The sequence below is a fragment of the Triturus cristatus genome, chromosome 3_1, assembly GCF_964204655.1.
Source record: "Triturus cristatus chromosome 3_1, aTriCri1.1, whole genome shotgun sequence".
In the NCBI taxonomy this organism is placed as follows: domain Eukaryota; kingdom Metazoa; phylum Chordata; class Amphibia; order Caudata; family Salamandridae; genus Triturus; species Triturus cristatus.
This window is the reverse complement of record NC_140583.1, coordinates 876,040,022-876,061,422: the sequence shown is the minus strand read 5'-3', so window position 1 is coordinate 876,061,422 and position 21,401 is coordinate 876,040,022. Positions and strand designations below refer to the sequence as shown.

The 21,401-nt window shown below is 48.3% G+C and overlaps 1 protein-coding gene across 1 annotated transcript in view; it reads right to left on the bottom strand.

The window, feature by feature from the left end:
* LRP2 (LDL receptor related protein 2) overlaps positions 1-21,401 on the bottom strand; it is a 342,454-nt gene that overhangs the window by 285,929 nt on the left and 35,124 nt on the right. The gene's annotated exons all lie outside the window — the stretch shown is intronic.

The window sequence follows — 21,401 nt, the reverse complement described above, 5'->3', positions numbered from 1 at the left end:
ATCAAAAATAAAGAACACTGACAAACTGCAGAAATACAAGCAGCAGCAACAGAGAAAATCAGGCACCAAGACAAGTGCACGAGAACCCAAGGAGGGAGTAGCACACTTCATAGCACTATATGATGTCAACATTAAAATAACTGCAGCCTTCAACAAGTGTGAGGCACACCTTGTTGCTGTTGTTATTTGAAGAGTTTCAGAGACAGCCTGATAAGGTTTGCAGGAGGAAATTAAGCCACAGGGGAAGGTGGAGTGTAGGTTTCAGTTCTTCAGAGGAAAGAAGCCAGTGGCGTAGCAAGGAGAGGGGAGGAGGTCCACCTAGGGCACGGTTACTCATAGTACGGCCCGCGGGGGCGGCCCGCCCGACCTTCATTGGCGGCCCGCGGACCTTGTTCGATTACACTATGCCGTAGTTCCTTCCTTGGAGTAAACAGGGAAGATGGCCGCAGGAGCAAATGTTGTGAATACGCTTGAATATGTATTCACAACGTTTCCTCCTGCGGCCGTCGTCTCTGCTTACTGCTTGCCTCTGATTGGCCTGCCTGCCTCTGACATCACACACGGACCCGGGCGCGAAGCTCAGGCCCTTTAAAAGTCAGCTATAACTAGCGCTAGTTACAGCTGACTTTTAAAGGACCTTTTGGTGAGCTTCCTGTGTCCCTGTTGACGACGTCCTTCCAGCCCGCAGCCCCGGAGAACCTTCACAGCAGCCTGGTGCCCGGAAAATCTTCAGCGTCTCTTCACCTGCACAGGTATGTTTTTTTTTTCTTTATTTTTCAATATAGCGTTATTATTTATGTGAGATTCGGTTGGCTCTGTTTTAAAGTAGCTTTGCGCGGGAACAAATTTGCACGAAGTAGGGGATTGATTGGTGGATTGATCGGGTTTGGCATCAAGCATAGATATCAGCTGGCATAGAGGGCAAAGTTGAGCTACAATGTTTTGTTAAAATTGTCAGATTAAGCAACAGACGATGTAGTATGTGTCAAATATGGCAGGGCCATAATGGTGTGGAAAAGACTTGCAAACTAGGATATTTTCTCATGCATGTTTAAACTGCTCCTGTGGGGAAAGGGATGAGAAGTACTGATGACAGAAACTGCATACCATACTAATCCCCACCTGAAACCAGGGCCCTCCCCTTGTCCACAGGGGCCTGTGTTCTACCTCATGGTCACAGGTTCAAATCCCGGCGGGTCCTGCCCTTCATCCATCTGAAGTCGATAAAATGAGTTGGTTAGCAACAAACATCTGTTATTTAGCGCCAAGATACCTGCGTGTGAACTTGGGCTTTTAGATACGTGTGTGTGTGCATGCCATTTATTTCAAATCCCTATTGAGTGACATGTGCAGGTTTACCCATTATGTTGTATGTTTAAACAAAACATTACTTTGATGTTGCTCACAGATCTGTTGCGAGAAGTGGTGTTGGTCCATCGGTCGTGACGCAGTATCGGTCGTGGGGTGTGTCGATCTATCAGTCGTAGGGTGCTGTCGGGCGGAAAATCCGATTCCGGGTCCTTGTTACTTATTGTGTAGTAACAAACTAGCTGGATAGCTCTGCAATGGCCTACAGTCCAGTTTCCAAGCCTTGCAAATGACCCAGATCGATCCAGAGCAAACACAGGACCTTCCAAGAAGCATGGGAAGAAGAGTACTTGTTTGTGGAATGCCCAAAAGAAAAAGCCACTTGTTTGCTTTGCAAAGAGAAAGTAAATGTGCTTAAGAGGTATAATCTGGAACGGCACTAGAAAACGCGGCACTCTGGATACACTACAAACTTTCCACTGAACTCCAAACTGCGTTCTACGAAGGTGGCGTCACTAAAGGAAGCCCTTCTATCCCAACAAAAGCTCTTTCTGTGCCAGATGAAAGAATCCGAGGCAGTAACCGAGGCATCCTTCCAAATTTGCTACTTACTTGCCAAACATAAAAAGCCATTTACAGAAGCAGAGCTGGTTAAGAAATGTTTTCTCTCGGCAGCAGACATTTTATTTGCCAACTATCCTAATAAATCAAACATTATGAAGGAAATAGGTGCATTGCAACTGTCAGATTCCACATGCACACGTCGAATCGAGTCAATGGGTGACAATGTTCTAGCACAGGTCATCAATGCAGTCAAGCTGTCCCCTTTCTTTAGCATTGCTGTGGATGAGTCAACAGATGTAGGTGATGTGGCACAGTTAATGATTTGGGTGAGGTATTTGGAACAAGGAATCATTCCAAAGGAAGAGCTTCTCTGCCTTTTGCCATTGCATGGTCACACAAGAGGAGAGGATGTATTGGCCAGCATGTGTCATTTCTTTGAATCTCATCACCTGCCATTGAACAATCTTGTAAGTGTCACTACAGATGGGGCACCCTCCATGATTGGACATGAGAAGGGCTTTGTATCTCTGTTAAGAAAAAAACTTCAATCATCCACTTTAATTGATTATCATTGTATAATCCATCAGGAAGCATTATGCGTGAAAATAAAACAAGGACAACTAAATGATGTTATGAAGCAAGTCGTTAAAATTGTTATTTATATTCGGGCAAAAGCACTCAACCACAGACTTTTTAAATTATTGCTGAGGGATGCGGAAAGTGAATATGCAGATCTGTTGTTGCATACTGAGGTTAGGTGGTTGAGCAAAGGTAGAGTGCTAGAAAGATTTATTAGTTTGCTTCCAGAAATTGAACAATTTGTAATCAGCCGAGGGCGGTCCTTCCCAGAATTATATGACTTGCAATGGCTCACCATTCTCCATTTTCTGTGTGACATCTTCTCACATTTCAACACACTCAATCTGGCTCTTCAAGGTAGACAGAAACTTGTGTCCTCAATGATGAGTGCCATATACTCCTTCGAAAGTAAACTCGAGCTGTTCCGAGAGCAGATGAACGATGGTGATCTCACACACTTTCCTAAGTTGCAGGCTTTAACACAGAGGGTTGAAAAAGCTCAGGAAATGTTGTTCAGTCTCAATCTGTATACGTATCTGGAGGAAATGTCTGGGGACATTAAGAGGCGATTTTCTCAGTTCAGAGTTCTCACCCCACTTTTCAGGCTTGTAGAAAATCCATGGATGGTTAGTGCAAGGAATCTTGAAGCTGTTGAACTTCTTGGTTTGAAAAGGGCACAAGCTGAGATGGAACTAATTGACATGCAATTCAGCTCTGTGCTTGAGTCCTCTTTCTTAAGGAAGGAACCAGAAGATTTCTGGCAAAGTGTGCCACCTGAAAAATTCCCTCTTCTTTTTACCTTGGCACAGAGAATACTTTGCATGTTTGGCTCCACATTTGTATGCGAGTATTCCTTTTCTACAATGGGTGCTATAAAAAATAAACTAAGAAACAAACTGACTGATGCACATCTGGATCACCTCATGAGACTTGCACTCTCTGAAAAGGTTCCAGAATACAAGAAGTTAATTGCGGACATGAAATGTAAAATTAGTGGATAAACTCTGTGCCTTGGGAAAGACTTTTCCCCCATTATGTTTGCCTTTGTACTTGCTGTTCTACTTTCACTAAATGCCTTCAAATAAAAATGTATTATCAAAATGTGCTCTTTGTAGTTGCATCTGATTGTGAAATACAGCATTGTCTAATGTTTTGAAAGGTTTTTTTTTTTACTCTAGCTCTGTCCCCCACTGATCCCGCCCTCACTGACTCCACCCCTACCAGTGCGGCCCTCGGCCACTAACCACACTGTAATTTTGGCCCCCGACAGAAAGTTTGTGAGTACCCCTGGCCTAGGGTGACCAGGTGTCCCGGATTTGCCCGGACGGTCCCGGTTTTTCACCAGCTGTCCCAGCAGATTTCAGGTTTTTAGAGAGGGTCGACTGAAACGGCGGGAGGTGTTTTTTATGTTTTACAAAGCAGGGATGGTTATCAGTTGTTTCAGAAAGCAATTTAATTAACTGGCAAGCTTTTGGGTTTAAAAATTGAATTTTTTGTGAGTTATAACTACCTGTTCTGTAATTCTCTGCTGAGGAGTGCTGTCATTCTGTGCGCTCGCTTGAAGTAAAACTGTAGTCCTTCTTCTATTTTTGTGAAATATCCCGGTTTTTGGCTTTACAATTCTGGTCTCCCTAGGTCTGCCCCGGGCTGCACAAGTTTTTGGTGCGGCAGCCTCACCCCGCCCTTACCTCCCATCTCAGAGAAGCAATCGCAGCCCCAAACCCCCCCCCACCCCCCCCGCGGTCTTCCATCTACCACCGAGGGTCGGCAAATGGAAAGAATCTTACCAGCACCCCCTTCCCCCGGCTCTGTGATGCGGCCTCAGCGGGGCAGCAAACACGCTGCCCGCCACGGGAAGCCAAGGTGCTAGCTCCTCCACTGAAAGAATCCATGGAATCAAAAGTGGCACAGAGATAAACGTGAAAGAGGAGGATGCCCAGCAGTGGAATTCTCCACCACCACCAGAGGGTATATCACGTCCACAGCAAACATATAGCAATATGAGGAAATCGAGGTGATGCATAGACATGCAGAGATGGTTTGTCAGAGGAGGGTGCAAGTCAGACTCTGGAATAGTGTTTTATTCACCACCATCCCCACTGTGACTGCACCACGCTGCAAGAAGACAAACTGTGCTATATGTGACACCAGTGAGCTTCAAACCGCACATTCTGTAACTGGCATGTTAAACAGGCATTGGCAAAGCAGATAGATTAGGCCTTGGCAAATCTGTGATCTTGTTCTTTTTTACACACATGCATGTACAATAGATACTAAAAGTATTAAGGTCATAAAATGCAAAAATACTGTTTCACGTGGTGTGAATATGCTGTCAAAACCGTGAGTGAAAAATAAAAAATAAAACATTAAATTCAAGCAGAAATTGGCCAACCAGTCCTGTAACCGATGTGTTCTACATTTTTGGCAGATGTGCACATGTGCAAGAATAAAATGCCAACTGTTAGAGTCGGGGATCTCTGGTTGGCGCAAGGTTGCCCTTGTGTCAAGCAGGAACCCTCTCCTCCACGTCAGGGCGCAGGATAACCCCTCGCGAATGACCCTTGCTCACCCTCTAGGTGCGTGGCGTGAGCAGCCAAGGCGATTCCTCAGGCGTTGTTGGTTAAGCACTTACAATCATACACAGTAAATACATTAATCCCCCCAGAAACGGACACCAGATTTGGATATATATAAAAATACGATTCTTTATGTAAAAATAAGGTATATATATCTCAGCAGACTTATCACAAGACCAATAACGTTTTCGCTATGCCACCAGGTTATACAGCAGGCAAATGTTCTTGGTTCGTAGTTTCAAATGGATAGTTTGTAGTCTCTTGCAAATGTTACTTGTGGTTCCAGTACTCACAGAGATCGGCTCCTGCGAACGGGGAAATAAGGCGTTGCGGGCCCCGAGCCCGATACTGGACTTCTTCCGTGATTAGGAGAGTCGGCACAGGTCGGTGCGACTCTCAGCTTGGGACGTGTTCTTGGGTCCTCAATCAGCAGGTGTGGGCAAGTAGGCAGGCGCGGCCCGCGACCCTTTAGCACGGCGGTGCAGGAGGGTCTCCACAGCGGGGGCGGCGCGGCCTGAGGTGTCCGGGGATAGCGAAGCGGGGTCGCAGGGCACGGTTAGTGCAGCTGGATGACCCGGCGTAGATCACAGTCGTCGGACGGCTTCCGGCAGGAGGGGTGATAGCGCGTTCAGCGCACTCCAATGGCAGGCGGTGACAGGGATGCAGGCGGCCTGGCCCGGGAACAGAGAGCGGCTCGGGACGGAGCGGGGCTCTCACGGGTTGGAGGCAGGCGAGCTTCTGAGTGTCACGGCCCTAGGAGGGGCGATGAGGGGCGCAGTCTCTTTTCCAGCGGGATGCCCACACGGCTCGAATTGGAGGATGAGCAAGAAGCACAGAGAACCCACTGGTCCTGGGGTTCAGTTCAGGGGGCAAGCTCAGATCAAGCCCTTGGAGAATGTTCAAGCACAAAGTAGCAAAGTCTTTTCAGTAAGTCTCTTCCTCTCCTTTCTCAGCAAGGCAAGCAGCAGGCCAGCTCCTCCAGCGTCTTCTTCTCCTTCTAGTCGGGCAGAGGTTCTTTGTGGTAAACAGGATTCTGATTTCTTAGGAGCCAGGCTCCTACTTTTATACCATGATTCTTTTGTTCTTTAGCGCCAGGGGGCCTAGGCCTGGCTCAGTCCAGTTCTGGAGCACTTTGTTATGATGACTCTGCTCTTTCCTTTCAGCAGCAGGGCAGAGACATCAGCCGCCCCTCAGGGGGTGGCGCCGGCTTTGTGGTGGCAGAGCACAGGTCTATTCAAGAGTCAAGGTGTACTCCTCCCACCCATCCAGGTGTAATCTCTCTACCCACCACCTGGCAGCCAACCTGTCTCTGGGGATTCCCCAACCCTGCTCCTTACTGTTGCCAGGCAGAACACATACACACAGCAGAGGCGGACTGAGATGGTCAGGTCAGTAAATACTAACTTTCTAAAAGTAGTATTTACAAACCCAGGATATTAAAATAAACTTGACTACAAGAAGTATTTTATTATTCTGAGTTCAGGCATACTAAACTTGACACTCTACCATGCTCTCTGAGTCCACTGGGGTCACCGCGTTGGCGTGATCCCAGCAGCCCATTCTGGCCTATGGAGAGCAGGTAGCCTTCAATAGTGAAGAACGAAAATGGCTGTAATTCACTACTAAGACATGCCACACACATCAGGGCATGTCCTACCTTATGCCTACAATGCACCCTGCCCTTGGGCCTACCAGAGGGGTGGCTAATATGTAGGTAAGGGAAGGTTTAGGGACTGGCAAGTGGGGGCACTTGCGCAGTCAGCGCGACGGTCCCGGACCGCGCACAGGGTCTGCGGTGGCAGACCCTAGACACATTTTACAAGGCCGCTTCCTGTGGGTGGCGCAACCAGCGCTGCAAGCCCACCAGCAGCATTGGCATTCACAAGCCCTGGCACCCCTGGTGCACTCTACTGGGGACTGACAGTGAATCCAATAAACCAATCATGAACATCAATTACAGGTACACTTTACCTAGGGAGCACTTGCACTGCGGCACGGATTAGCCGTGGCGCAGGGCCCTGAGCGGACAACACCAGCAAAACAATCGAGGCACACCATCAAAAAGTGGAAGGGAAACTCACGCCAAGGTGCCAGGTCTAACACGTGTCCCCTCCAGCTGAAATGTGGGGAGAACTACCCTTGCCCAGGGGGTTCCTCGTCACTAAGGCGGAAATACCTGGACAGACCGTCAGCGTTGGCGTGATCTGTACCAGGACGGTGTTCCACCGTAAAGTCCATACCCTGTAGGGAGATGGACCACCTCAACAGCTTCGGGTTCTCACCCCTCATTTGCATCAACCATCTGAGGGGCCTGTGGTCCGTCTGAACCCGGAAGTGAGACCCAAACAAGTAGGGTCTTAGCTTCTTCAGCGCCCAGACCACAGCAAATGCTTCTCGCTCAATTGCACTCCACCTACTTTCCCGTGGAAGTAACCTCCTACTGATGAAGGCTACGGGTTGGTCCCAGCCCTCCTCAGTCATCTGTGAGAGAACAGCCCCTACACCATGCTCTGAAGCGTCTGTCTGCACTAGGAATTCTTTGGAGAAGTCAGGGGCCAAGAGCACGGGCGCCATGCACATGGCAGTCTTCAGGGTGTCGAAAGCTTTCTGACAGGTGTCCGTCCAAATCACGTTCCTGGGCTGCTTCTTGGAAGTCAGCTCTGTCAAGGGGGCAACAATCGTTCCATAGCCCTTGACAAACCTCCTGTAGTACCCAGTGAGCCCCAGGAAGGCCCTCACTGCGGTCTGCGTCTTGGGGGGTTCCCAAGCCAGGATGGTCTCAATTTTGGGTTGCAAGGGTGCCACCTTGCCACTCCCCACTTGGTGTCCCAAGTACCTCACGGAACCCTGCCCGATCTGGCACTTGCTTGCCTTGATCGTGAGGCCTGCTCGGCGCAGCGCCATCAACACTTCCCAGAGGTGGCGCAGGTGTTCAGGCCAGGTGGCACTGAACACTGCGATGTCATCCAGGTAGGCGGCACTGAACGCATCCAGCCCAACCAGTACCTGGTTGACCAACCTCTGAAAGGTGGCAGGGGCATTCTTCATCCCAAATGGCATGACTCGGAACTGGAAGTGCCCATCTGGTGTAGAGAATGCGGACCTCTCTTTGGCCCCATCGGTCAAGGCGATCTGCCAGTACCCAGACGTTAAATCAAACGTACTGAGGAACCGGGCAGCCCCCAGCCGATCAATGAGCTCATCAGCTCTGGGGATGGGGTGCGCGTCAGTCTTCGTGACTGAATTGAGTCCTCTGTAGTCCACACAGAACCGGAGTTCAGGTGTGGCTCCCGGCGCAGCAGCCTTTGGGACCAAGACCACGGGGCTGGACCAAGGACTGCTGGAGGACTCAACCACCCCTAGCGCAAGCATTTTGGAGACCTCCTCCTTAATGCAAGCTCTGACCCTGTCAGTTACCCGGTAAGCCTTGTGCTTTACAGGTAGGCTGTCTCCTGTGTCCACATCATGGACGCACCAATCTGTGACACCAGGAACCAGGGAGAATCGGTCGGAAAACTGTCCCAGCAAGTGGCGGCAATCTTCCTGTTGTTCGGGCGTCAGGGTGGGTGAGAGGTTAACTCCATCCACTGACCCATCTTTCTCAGAGGCCACTAAGAGGTCAGGAAGAGGCTCGGTCTCCTCTTCCATTCCATCATCAGTGGCCAGCAGCATGCCCACTTCGGTCCTCTCTAAGTGGGGCTTAAGGCGGTTAACATGTAGGACCCTCAAAGGGTTCCTGGGAGTCTGCATGTCCACCAAGTAGGTGATAGGACTTTTGCGCTCCACAACCTCAAATGGACCTGTCCACTTATCCTGAAGTGCACACGGCTCCACTGGGGCCAAGACCCACACCTTTTGTCCAGGTTGAAGCTCTACCAGAGTGGCATTCCGGTCGTACCACCGCTTCATCTCCTCCTGGCTGGCTTCCAGATTTGCCTCAGCAAGTTGCCTGAAACGCCGAGTCTGGTTTCGGAAGGCCAGCATGTAACTATATACATTCTGGGGAGGTTTCCTGGGAGATTGCTCCCAGCCTTCCTTTACCAAACTCAGAGGTCCTCTTACCGGGTGACCATACAGAAGCTCAAAGGGGCTGAACCCTAGAGACTTCTGCGGCACCTCTCGGTAAGCGAAGAGCAGGCATGGCAAGAGGACGTCCCACTTACGCCTCATTGGACCGTCCAGGCCCATGATCATGCCTTTGAGGGTTCGGTTGAATCTCTCAACCAACCCATTTCCTTGGGGGTGGTAAGGAGTGGTGAACTTGTAAGTTACCCCACACTCCTTCCACAGGGATTTCATATACGTGGATATGAAATTGGTCCCCCTGTCGCTCACCACCTCTAGAGGGAACCCCACTCGGGAAAAAATTCCCATCAGTGCCCGTCCCACCACGGGGGCCGTCACTGTCCTCAGAGGGATGGCTTCAGGGTACCGGGTGGCATGGTCCACCAAGACCAGGATGAACCTGTTGCCCAGGGCTGTCTTGGGGTCCAGAGGCCCCACAATATCAATACCCACTCGTTGGAATGGCGTACCGACCACAGGGAAAGGTTGCAGAGGAGCCTTGTGCTTCCCTCCGCTCTTACCACTTGCCTGGCAAGTCTGACAGGTTCTGCAGTAGGAATCGGAATTCTTGTGCATTTGGGGCCAGTAAAAGTGGGTGACAAGCCTGTCATAGGTCTTGTCCATCCCCAAATGTCCTGCTAAAGGCACATCATGAGCCAGCCCCAGTAGGAAGGTTCTGAACTTCTGGGGTACCACCAGCACACGGGCTGACCCAGGTTCAGCAGCCTTAGGCTCGGAATACAGGAGGTCACTCTCCCAGTACACGTAGTGTGTTTTGGCCTGAACACCATTGGCCTGGTCTGCAGCCTGTTGCCGCATACCCACGAGAGAAGGGCATTCTTTCTGCTCCCTGCAGAATTCCTCCCTGGAGGGACCTCCTTCTTGCTGCCAATGGGTCAGCTCAGGCAGATCTCCCAGTTCGGCAATCTGTTCCCCGGTAGGCTCCAGAGCATCCCCCTCAGGGTCTACTTCCTCCCGGGCCGTGGGAACTTCGGGGGCCGGTTTCCCGCGCCTCCTGCGCCTTCTCCCTAAGGCCGGTTCCTGGACCTCTCCCTCAGGCTCCAGGACCCTCTCAACACCCCTACTGGCTGCCATGGACCGGGTGGTCACGCACGCCCAGTCGGGTAGACCCACCATCCTCAGATGCGTGGTCTTCTCCACCTTTTCCCAAGGGGAACTCTCCAGGTCGTTCCCTAGCAGACAGTCTACAGGCATGTCAGTTCTCACAGCGACTTGTAGAGTACCAGAGACCTCCCCCCACTCAAAGGGAACTTGAGCCATTGGACAACGACTCTCTACGTTGTCAGCATTGACAACCCTACAGTAGGCATTGGGTACAATTTGCTCTTGAGACACCAGGTGTTGCCTCACCGAGGTCACGCTGGCTCTTGTATCTCTAAGAGCCTCAACCTTCTTTCCATTGATGGTCACCACCTGCCCATATTTCTTAGTGTTAGAGGGCAGGTAGGTTACAGGGACCATCTCACTGTCTCCTAGCGAGACTAGGGTCATCTGCCCGGGACCCCCACCCTCCTGGACTGCTACCTCCTCCCCAAAGTTAACACTAGCTACTTGCCGGGGTGGAGCACCAGTGGGTGCGGTCTTACCAAACAGGCGACACTTAGGATCAGAGGCAATGTGACCCGGGTCACCACACTTATAACAATTGAAGGGCCCCTTTGGAACAGGTCTACCTGTCGGGGCCCCGTTCTGCTGCGGGGGGGGGGAGGCTGAGAACCCTTCTGCTGGTTCCCTTGGGAATTACTTTGGGGGCGTTTTTGGAACCCCTTCTGTTTACCCTTGTCCCCCCCACTCTTCTGCTGGGGACCCTGCCCACCTTTGGCGGAGTCTCCCACTTGACCCTTGTGGACCCTGGTGCTGAGCCAGCGGTCCGCCTCCTCAGCAAGCTTCCTCGGGTTGGACAGCTTGCTATCTATCAGGTGCTGGCGTAGCTCAGGAAAACATTGACTGGACAAGTGCTCCCATGCAATTAAATCAAGTAGCGCTTGATAATCATTCACTTTGCTACCCTTCACCCAACCATCCAGCGCTCTGCAGAAAAAGGTCACATACTCCACATACGTACTCTCAGGGATCTTCTTGGTCTCCCTGAACCTCTGTCTATATAGCTCAGGAGTTAACCCATACCTGGTCATTAAAGCTTCCTTCATATGGGGGTATGAGGTCTGGACTTCTAAGGGCAAATCTAACAGTGTGTCCCGCCCTTCCGCAAGGAACCTTCCCCACAACCCCGCTCCCCAGTCTTTCTCAGGGACCCAGTGTGAGGACATGGCCACCTCGTAGGCTCTAAACCACTGCCCTATGTCATCCTTTCTAAAATACTCCTTTACTACATCTTTGGGGATGTACACCTTGGACTCTACCTGCGCTGGTGGAGTGCTGCCACCAGAAGGAGCGGTGTCCAAACTTTTCGCCTTCAGCTCCAACTCCTTCAATCTGATATCATGATCCATTTGGCGTTGTTGTGCCTCCAGGGCCAACTTCTGCTTTTCCATTTCCATTTGTCCGGCCAACTTTGCCATCTCCATTGCATGCGCCCTGTCTGCTGCCCTGTCTGCCAGCTCCTCTGGCGACCGGACTCTGCTGGGCTCCTCAAGGTTGTCGGGTGGAACGATGTCCCCCGCATTCCGTAGGTCTCGTGACTCCTTCCAGGCTCTCAACGCCTTGGTGTACTGGGGCTTCTTCTTGCATCCAGCATGGGGGACTCTGAATTTTACACTGTAGCCTTTCAATTGCTCCATCGTGTAGCCTTCCAGTCTCTCCCAATCCACCTCATCTATTCCAGAAATCACAGAGAGTGCTCTTCCAGCGGAGTGCGAGCCAGGCATGGTTGCAGTAATGGCAGATGTCTCAACAAAGTTCAACAATTACAAACCTGTGGCTGCGTTATTTGGTCTGCTCTCACTATCTGGCGATTAATAATTCACTGTATGCAAATTACAAGTGCAAATCCGAAATCCCAACCGCTGCCAACAATGTTAGAGTCGGGGATCTCTGGTTGGCGCAAGGTTGCCCTTGTGTCAAGCAGGAACCCTCTCCTCCACGTCAGGGCGCAGGATAACCCCTCGCGAATGACCCTTGCTCACCCTCTAGGTGCGTGGCGTGAGCAGCCAAGGCGATTCCTCAGGCGTTGTTGGTTAAGCACTTACAATCATACACAGTAAATACATTAATCCCCCCAGAAACGGACACCAGATTTGGATATATATAAAAATACGATTCTTTATGTAAAAATAAGGTATATATATCTCAGCAGACTTATCACAAGACCAATAACGTTTTCGCTATGCCACCAGGTTATACAGCAGGCAAATGTTCTTGGTTCGTAGTTTCAAATGTATAGTTTGTAGTCTCTTGCAAATGTTACTTGTGGTTCCAGTACTCACAGGGATCGGCTCCTGCGAACGGGGAAATAAGGCGTTGCGGGCCCCGAGCCCGATACTGGACTTCTTCCGTGATTAGGAGAGTCGGCACAGGTCGGTGCGACTCTCAGCTTGGGACGTGTTCTTGGGTCCTCAATCAGCAGGTGTGGGCAAGTAGGCAGGCGCGGCCCGCGACCCTTTAGCACGGCGGTGCAGGAGGGTCTCCACAGCGGGGGCGGCGCGGCCTGAGGTGTCCGGGGATAGCGAAGCGGGGTCGCAGGGCACGGTTAGTGCAGCTGGATGACCCGGCGTAGATCACAGTCGTCGGACGGCTTCCGGCAGGAGGGGTGATAGCGCGTTCAGCGCACTCCAATGGCAGGCGGTGACAGGGATGCAGGCGGCCTGGCCCGGGAACAGAGAGCGGCTCGGGACGGAGCGGGGCTCTCACGGGTTGGAGGCAGGCGAGCTTCTGAGTGTCACGGCCCTAGGAGGGGCGATGAGGGGCGCAGTCTCTTTTCCAGCGGGATGCCCACACGGCTCGAATTGGAGGATGAGCAAGAAGCACAGAGAACCCACTGGTCCTGGGGTTCAGTTCAGGGGGCAAGCTCAGATCAAGCCCTTGGAGAATGTTCAAGCACAAAGTAGCAAAGTCTTTTCAGTAAGTCTCTTCCTCTCCTTTCTCAGCAAGGCAAGCAGCAGGCCAGCTCCTCCAGCGTCTTCTTCTCCTTCTAGTCGGGCAGAGGTTCTTTGTGGTAAACAGGATTCTGATTTTTTAGGAGCCAGGCTCCTACTTTTATACCATGATTCTTTTGTTCTTTAGCGCCAGGGGGCCTAGGCCTGGCTCAGTCCAGTTCTGGAGCACTTTGTTATGGTGACTCTGCTCTTTCCTTTCAGCAGCAGGGCAGAGACATCAGCCGCCCCACAGGGGGTGGCGCCGGCTTTGTGGTGGCAGAGCACAGGTCTATTCAAGAGTCAAGGTGTACTCCTCCCACCCATCCAGGTGTAATCTCTCTACCCACCACCTGGCAGCCAACCTGTCTCTGGGGATTCCCCAACCCTGCTCCTTACTGTTGCCAGGCAGAACACATACACACAGCAGAGGCGGACTGAGATGGTCAGGTCAGTAAATACTAACTTTCTAAAAGTAGTATTTACAAACCCAGGATATTAAAATAAACTTGACTACAAGAAGTATTTTATTATTCTGAGTTCAGGCATACTAAACTTGACACTCTACCATGCTCTCTGAGTCCACTGGGGTCACCGCGTTGGCGTGATCCCAGCAGCCCATTCTGGCCTATGGAGAGCAGGTAGCCTTCAATAGTGAAGAACGAAAATGGCTGTAATTCACTACTAAGACATGCCACACACATCAGGGCATGTCCTACCTTATGCCTACAATGCACCCTGCCCTTGGGCCTACCAGAGGGGTGGCTAATATGTAGGTAAGGGAAGGTTTAGGGACTGGCAAGTGGGGGCACTTGCGCAGTCAGCGCAAAGGTCCCGGACCGTGCACAGGGTCTGCGGTGGCAGACCCTAGACACATTTTACAAGGCCGCTTCCTGTGGGTGGCGCAACCAGCGCTGCAAGCCCACCAGCAGCATTGGCATTCACAAGCCCTGGCACCCCTGGTGCACTCTACTGGGGACTGACAGTGAATCCAATAAACCAATCATGAACATCAATTACAGGTACACTTTACCTAGGGAGCACTTGCACTGCGGCACGGATTAGCCGTGGCGCAGGGCCCTGAGCGGACAACACCAGCAAAACAATCGAGGCACACCATCAAAAAGTGGAAGGGAAACTCACGCCAAGGTGCCAGGTCTAACACCAACACTCATAGAGAACAGAGCCAATGGCTGAAGAAAATTGAGCCATTCCCCATGCACTAGGCTGGGATACGAAGAAAGCAATTTGTGAATGACAGCTAAACAGACCAATGGATGAAGAGGGCTGAGCTAAAGCCCCTCTCTTTTTATGTGTTTTTATTCTGAGTTTTTGGGCAAAAGTGAGGCTGGTGAGACAGAAAAAGATGTCTGTAGGCCAGACCTAAAAAGGACAAGCCCCTTTCCCAAATGTATCACTTAGCACCACTACCCCTTTGAAGGTTGTTCAAATAAGAACTACATTGTGTTTCTAGTGCACCAATTGAATGATGATATATCTTTACCCATAAGCAGCTGCACAACCTTCCTCTAATAATAGTGACAATGTCATATATTCATTTATCCTATGTCAATGTCCTGAAAATATAGTCTAGATATACTACTTTTGGTCTTATGCTGGTCACCTCTACATTAGATCAATTTGCTTTCCCTTTCTCTCAACAAGAATGCCAGGTCTATTAAGTAACTGGACTACACTTTTTGTCTTCAGAGTGATTTATTACAAGGTCTAGCAAATGATGAAGAATTGCTAATCATATTCATCCATCTTTTGCAGATTTAAAAGAACTGGTGCATCCGTGCATATTAGCATGGATGCGCCAGTTCATTTGCGACACGTAAAAAAACCCTTGCGCCACCATGGATGAGCCGCATTTACAATGTGGCGCACCGTGGCGCAAGGATAGACAGATGAGTGATGCATCTGTTTGGCGTAAGGGCAGCGCCTTGCTGGAGTCGTGTCGCAAGAACGCCGCAAATCCAGCAATGGTTAGGAATGCCTATTCCTAACATGCTGCGTCTCTTCTTACACTTGTTTCAAGCAGGCAAAAGGTTTTGACGCAGTGGCGTCGTAAAAGTGACTCCATGAAATCTTGTAGATTTCACTGCATCACTTTTTTGAGGCTTTCCTGCGTGGGAACGCCCACCCTGCATACATTTTCCCTGACGCAGGTATAATGAAGCGCAGGGCTTTACAACGTGACGCATTTCCCTAGATTCGTCATGTTGTAAATATGTCGCAAAGTGGCGCATTGTTTACGATGCCACTGCATCACAGAAGTGACGCAACAGCGGCGTAAAGTTGTCGCAAGGGGTTTGTAAATGTGCCCCGGGGTGTGATCCAGTTTTCTCACCTGTCATACAATATCAATGGCATGTCAAGTAAAAGATGGGGTAAAAAATCCTTTACCTACATACAATGTCTCACTAAGAGGCATTATCTGCTGGAACCAGTCTCCATCCAGAATCTTGCATGACTTTATTTATGCTAAATATGTCTTTGTGTGGAAAAAAAAGTCATGAAAAACACCACCAAATCATTTTTCACGCTAACAGAGTCATTTCACAAAATGACCATGAAATTCTGTGAAATTTCGTGAAAAAAAATCAGCAGGTTCACCTAAATGTATGTGGCACGCTTTGAGAATAATTGGCTTGATGAACATAATGCAATAGAGTAATCCATCATTAATCTCGTAAATCTGACATACAAATGAATGCTAAAGTTGGATCCATTTTTTAAATTATTTGCTGGAGTCGGAGGTTATCAGTGGTGTGGCCCACATACGGAAAAAGAGACCTTCTAAAAGTTTCCTTTAAACATGCATTATCAATCAGTTAATTAATGCTAATTAACTGGATGCATTTGGAGCGGCTCAAAGAGGTAACAAAGCTTGTTCATAGGCTCTAAAAAGCAGAGGCTTGTGGTTGAGATCACACTGCCAGAAACTCGCGAAAATGAATTCCTAACTCCAGTTCTCCCCGGCACATCAACTCTGTCACTCACACAGAATGTGTGATCTTGTTTATCTGCTCTCGAGGAAGCCGCTTTGTAGCTGGAATGTGCAAATCTGATGCGGAGCTGTGACACTCTGATTTATGGTGCAGCCAGGGAATGGGCATGGCATGAAGGAAGCGGTGGTACTGAGTGGTACAGGAGTGTGCTAAGCCCGAATACCTTCGAGGCTGATGTATGTTGGTCGTAGGTGGTGGTGCAGGCCTCAGGTTGGTGGTGCAGGCTTCTTATCAAGCACCTCCGAAACACAACCACCTCCCTTGCGCGCGTGCTGCAGCGATGCCGAGCACTGGCCCTGGAATCCGGAGCTTGTTCTGGGAAGGATGCTGTGCGGAGCACTGCACTACCACACGAGATTACAGACTGTTCTTTCTTCACGCGTTTGTTTTTCTATTTAAAAAATATGTTTTTTTTTCTTTAAAGATCTACAAAAAGCTGAGTGAATTCGAAAGGCAACTTATCAATTAGTTACATTTTCGGCATTCTAGAGTATTGATTTCTCTACAGTTGGACATCACTCTTTTATAATATGGTAATAAAGTAAGATGCACTGTTTAGGTTTGCATTTCTGTGCCACAGGTATAGAATCCCAAACAAATAGTAGGGTTCGTTCATTTTTCTATACTTATCAAAAAAATGTCCAGAGCACAACCACAGTGAGAAATAAAAGGTCCGTCACTCTAGCGGTTCCGTTACAGTAGGATAAACTTCAATAAACATAAATTAGGTACAGAAAGCCGATAATTCGTTTTTATTCCATATTCTTGTGCAAATATTTCCAAACAACAGCCGGCACGTGTTTCGTCGTACTCAATGACTTTTTCAAGGCTCTGAATGGTATTTCTGATTCATCCAAATTAAAGTTTAAAAAAAAACAGAGTCCTGGCCCTCGGAGCCCCGGGGGCTAGAGAAAAGATGCTCTCATAGACAGCATAGACCATGATAACTCCAGGTCTCTGTAACACAATGCATGAAAATCACTGAATGCCCGATCAGAACTCCGCGTATAAGTATTGTTGGCTATACTTTGCAGATCGGCTTTCTGTGCCTACTTTATGTTTATCCTACTGTAACGGAACCGCTAGAGTGACGGACTTTTTATTTCTCATTGAGGTTGTGCTCTGGACTTTTTTTTAATACTTATTGTATATATGGGGTTTCCTCCCGTATACTTGACACTATTGGGATGACATAGTGTAACCTGTCTTCAGTGAGCACACTTGTTTGTATGGATGCTACAAATAATTTCCTGAAACTGTGTATGTGCTAGCACCGCTACAGACCACAGTCATCCTTCTATTTATGTACATTTTTCAAGACTTATTGTCTCTTCCTTTCAACAGATTTTTTGTGGCCTGCGCCTGGCTGCTCTCTCTTGGAGCGTTGTGGTCCCTCCAGGATTTGTCCTTTACCTTTCACTTCACCATGCAGTGTTTAACTTGTAAAAGAGTTAGTGCCGGTGCTTAAAGTTTCATTCAGATGCCCACGTCGGACGCTGTCAAACATCGGAGTTCCAAACACCAAGGCTGCTTGGTCTCGATTCCAATTCTCACCTCTTTCACCCATCGCCAGACACCCTCTGGCCCTTTATCTCTCTCTTGTAGGTTCCAGCTTTCTCCCTTTGCAACGTTTTTTTACCTTTCCTCTTTCTCCCCCCGCCTCCCTCCCCCTTTGTGTTTTTCCTTCTCTGAGTTAAAATCTAATAACTAAAAATAAGTGTCAGTCCCTTAAAATGAGTGTTAGTAGGCCCCACCTGCACCAACCAGCTCTGATCTGAGTCACTCTGACTGTTGAGACCAGTGTGCCACCCTTCTACCAGCTCAGAAACCTGTTCCGGACTGGAAACTAGAATCAGCCCTGAAATAAATTTCAATCTTTGTCAACCCAGCCCCACATTGCCTGAAAAACCAAGTGGGAAGGGTCCTTGGGGGCTTTCATAATAGCGTCACGGCAGTCCATCCAACTCTGAAAGCAACCTCTTAGGCTGCGGTCTACCGGGGAACGGCCAGTGTCGCAGAATGGCATGTACTGTTCGAAGCCTGTGCTTGTGCATGACTAAAAATATTGATAAAAGTGCTGGCAGTGCCTTCTCTCAAATAAGAATGTGACAAAACTCCAACTACTCTTTATTTTCAAGCCAGTAATGTACCTCAGAATTAATGGACCCAATCTACTCAAGTCTAAATTGCCAACATTAGTGCATATACAAGGGCTATGGTCAACATAGCCATAGAAACCGCAGTTTAATTGGCGATGGAAAGTGATCTACACAAGGCACTCACTACTAGGCAGGATGTGGCATATATATATATATATAAATATATATATATATATATATATATATATATATATATATATATATATATATATATATATATATATATATATATATATATATATATATATATATATATATATATATATATATATATATTACCTACTGGCGGTCGCCAGTAGGTAGTTATAGTTAGGACCCCTTTTCCATAGGAAAACCTCAACATTCTATTTTGAATAACTTTGGCGCCGGTCGATGAATCCTTGCGAATTTCTCAAAATAGGTGGGGCGCTACGCTCCGCTCCTACCCTGAAAGTCTCGGGGGGATCCGTCAAGCGGGGGCTGAGATAAAAGGGGGGTCCCAAAACGCGTTTTCCCCATGCATTTTTCCATAGGACCTTTAGAACGAGCTACAGCCCGAACGGCTGAACAGAATTACTCGAAATTTGGCAGAGAGGTAGTCCCTAGGTCAAGGAAGTGCCTTTTGTAGGTTTGGTGTAAATCTGTTCAGTAGATTCTGAGAAAATAGCCTTTAAATCAATATATATATCTGAGCCCGCTTACGGTACGCTTACCGTACGCTTACCGTAAGCGTACGGTGGCGTGCGCGAGCGCGATTCTGATTGGCCCTTAGATCTTAGTAAACATTCGAATCGGTCGAAACCAGGAAGCGGCGGCCGCCATTTTCTCTCTCGCACTCTGACAGGGGGTTGAAAAACAAAGTGCAAATCATGTAAAGGGGCTGTTTACACAGCTCCCAAGCACCTAGCCATGTCGAGGGAGTCCCCAACGATCCCCCAAGTGAAAAAAGGCAAGTTTAATTTTTTCAAAAATTTCGCCGATTACGCTTACCGTACGCGTACGGTAAGAAATAATAAAAAATAAAAAAATATATCCACATTCTCCCCACCCCGTGTGCAAAAGGTGCCCGAAGGGCACCTATTGTGCATGGCTCATCAGAGATAAACAAAACATATATTTTACCTGTCACAACGATGCTCATCATATGACCTCCATGTGCGCACGGTGCGCGAAGCGCATCGTGCGTCCATGGCCCATCTAGCGTAACGTGGGCACGCGGTGCGCGAAGTGCACCGTGCGCGCACGGAACGAACTGCGTTAAGTGGGCGCGCACGCCACAAATGGCGTAAAGTAACTTAGCATTTAAAAAACCGTACAAATTCACTGAAAAAACCATAGGTTTCACACACGTTACAGTTAGGAATTAGCATTTAAAAAACCTTGCAAATTCACTGAAAAAACCATAGGTTTCACACATGTTATAGTTAGCTGTACATTTCACTCGTAAAAAACCAATGAAATTCCCCCGTTATAGTTAGTGCAGGCAACTATAACTCACGCGACCGCAATCCTCTGCTGATGCTAATACTGTATTTAGACACTTATTTGCCCATGTCTTCTTCCATTAAATTTTAGCTATACATATATTACAAATATTTTTTTTTCATAAAGACACATATGTCATCAGCAGAAGATTGCGGTAGCGTGAGTTATAGTTGCCTGCACTAACTATAACGGGGGAATTTCATTGGTTTTTTACGAGTGAAATGTACAGCTAACTATAACATGTGTGAAACCTATGGTTTTTTCAGTGAATATATATATATATATATATATATATATATATATATATATATATATATATATATCCTCCAAAGTTGCCCCAGAGCTCAAGGACGCCATTGGGAATGTTGTAACTTTGGACAAATACATGGACCCTACTGAGGGAAATATCCGCACTGCAACACCCAGCATGCTATTCACTGGAGAGTGCATGCTAATGGCACAATATGTTTGCAGTGTGTTCTCCATGGTTTGCTTTTGCCCCGCCCTATGATTAAGGTGAAGTGTTACCGAAACGCGTCAGGGACTGTTAAATTAATTGCGAAAGCGTGTGCTGTTTTTTTAATAAAAAGTTCTGTTGAACTCTCTTCCGCAGGAGTGGCGTCCTTGAGCTCTGGAGCAACTTTGGAGGATATATATATTTTGTGATAGATATGTCAATAAAAAAAATACCCTGTCAGGTTTAGAGTGCCACATAAATATGTCAAAAAGAAACAGGAAATTCTGGGGAGTTTCCAAGTTTAGGCAGAGCAGATCTTGCATAGAGCACCCTACAACACCAGCCACACACTGAATCTGCCCACCTCAAATGTCTGTTTTTCTAGCAACGTTTTTTAGCATAGGACTAGGACTTGAACCTGCACTCCCTTCAGCCCTCCGATGCCCGGAACACTTCTGTCTACGGGCCCCAAAGGATGGGATCACCAGGGCCTCCCTGGGGGAGCCTCTGGGGGGGCACATGACCCCTTCAACAAAAAGATGAATTTAGCCCCACGGGTAGGGTTCCTCAAGACCTTACAAAGGCTCAGGAAGGGGGCCTGCACATCCTTCTCCCCAAACCAAATTAATTTTCCCCAGGAGATGGGTCTCTAGGGCCAAGAAAAGGCTCACTTAGGGGGACCGCACAGGCCCCTCTATTAAATTGTTTTATGTGCTAACCCCAGGGGCCTGGCCCACCCGGCGGAGCCTAAAAATCAAAAGGGCGGAAGCCCACCTTTAAATCAGGTTTAGGACACTCATCCATCCGAGAAGAAAAACACATACTGCAATTCTAAATTAAAATTCAAAAACATACACTGACATGGTATGAAAATATAGGTTGTGTGCGCAGCATGTACATAAAGCCAAAATCTAAAACAAATGAGCACTGCAAGAAAGTAAAAGGACAAACCAAAGGAACACACAGCTGCAAAATGTAGACTTTTGAGGCTTTACAATCAATGCACTACTTAGTATATTCCAAACGACAGTCTGAAAACACAAATGCAACCACTATTAAGGCACAGGCATTAGCACTGAAACTTACTTCTTGCCATTTCTCGCCAAAAGCTAAACTTCATGCTGTGGACTACAGCAATGCAAACAATCTACAAGAAGGCTACA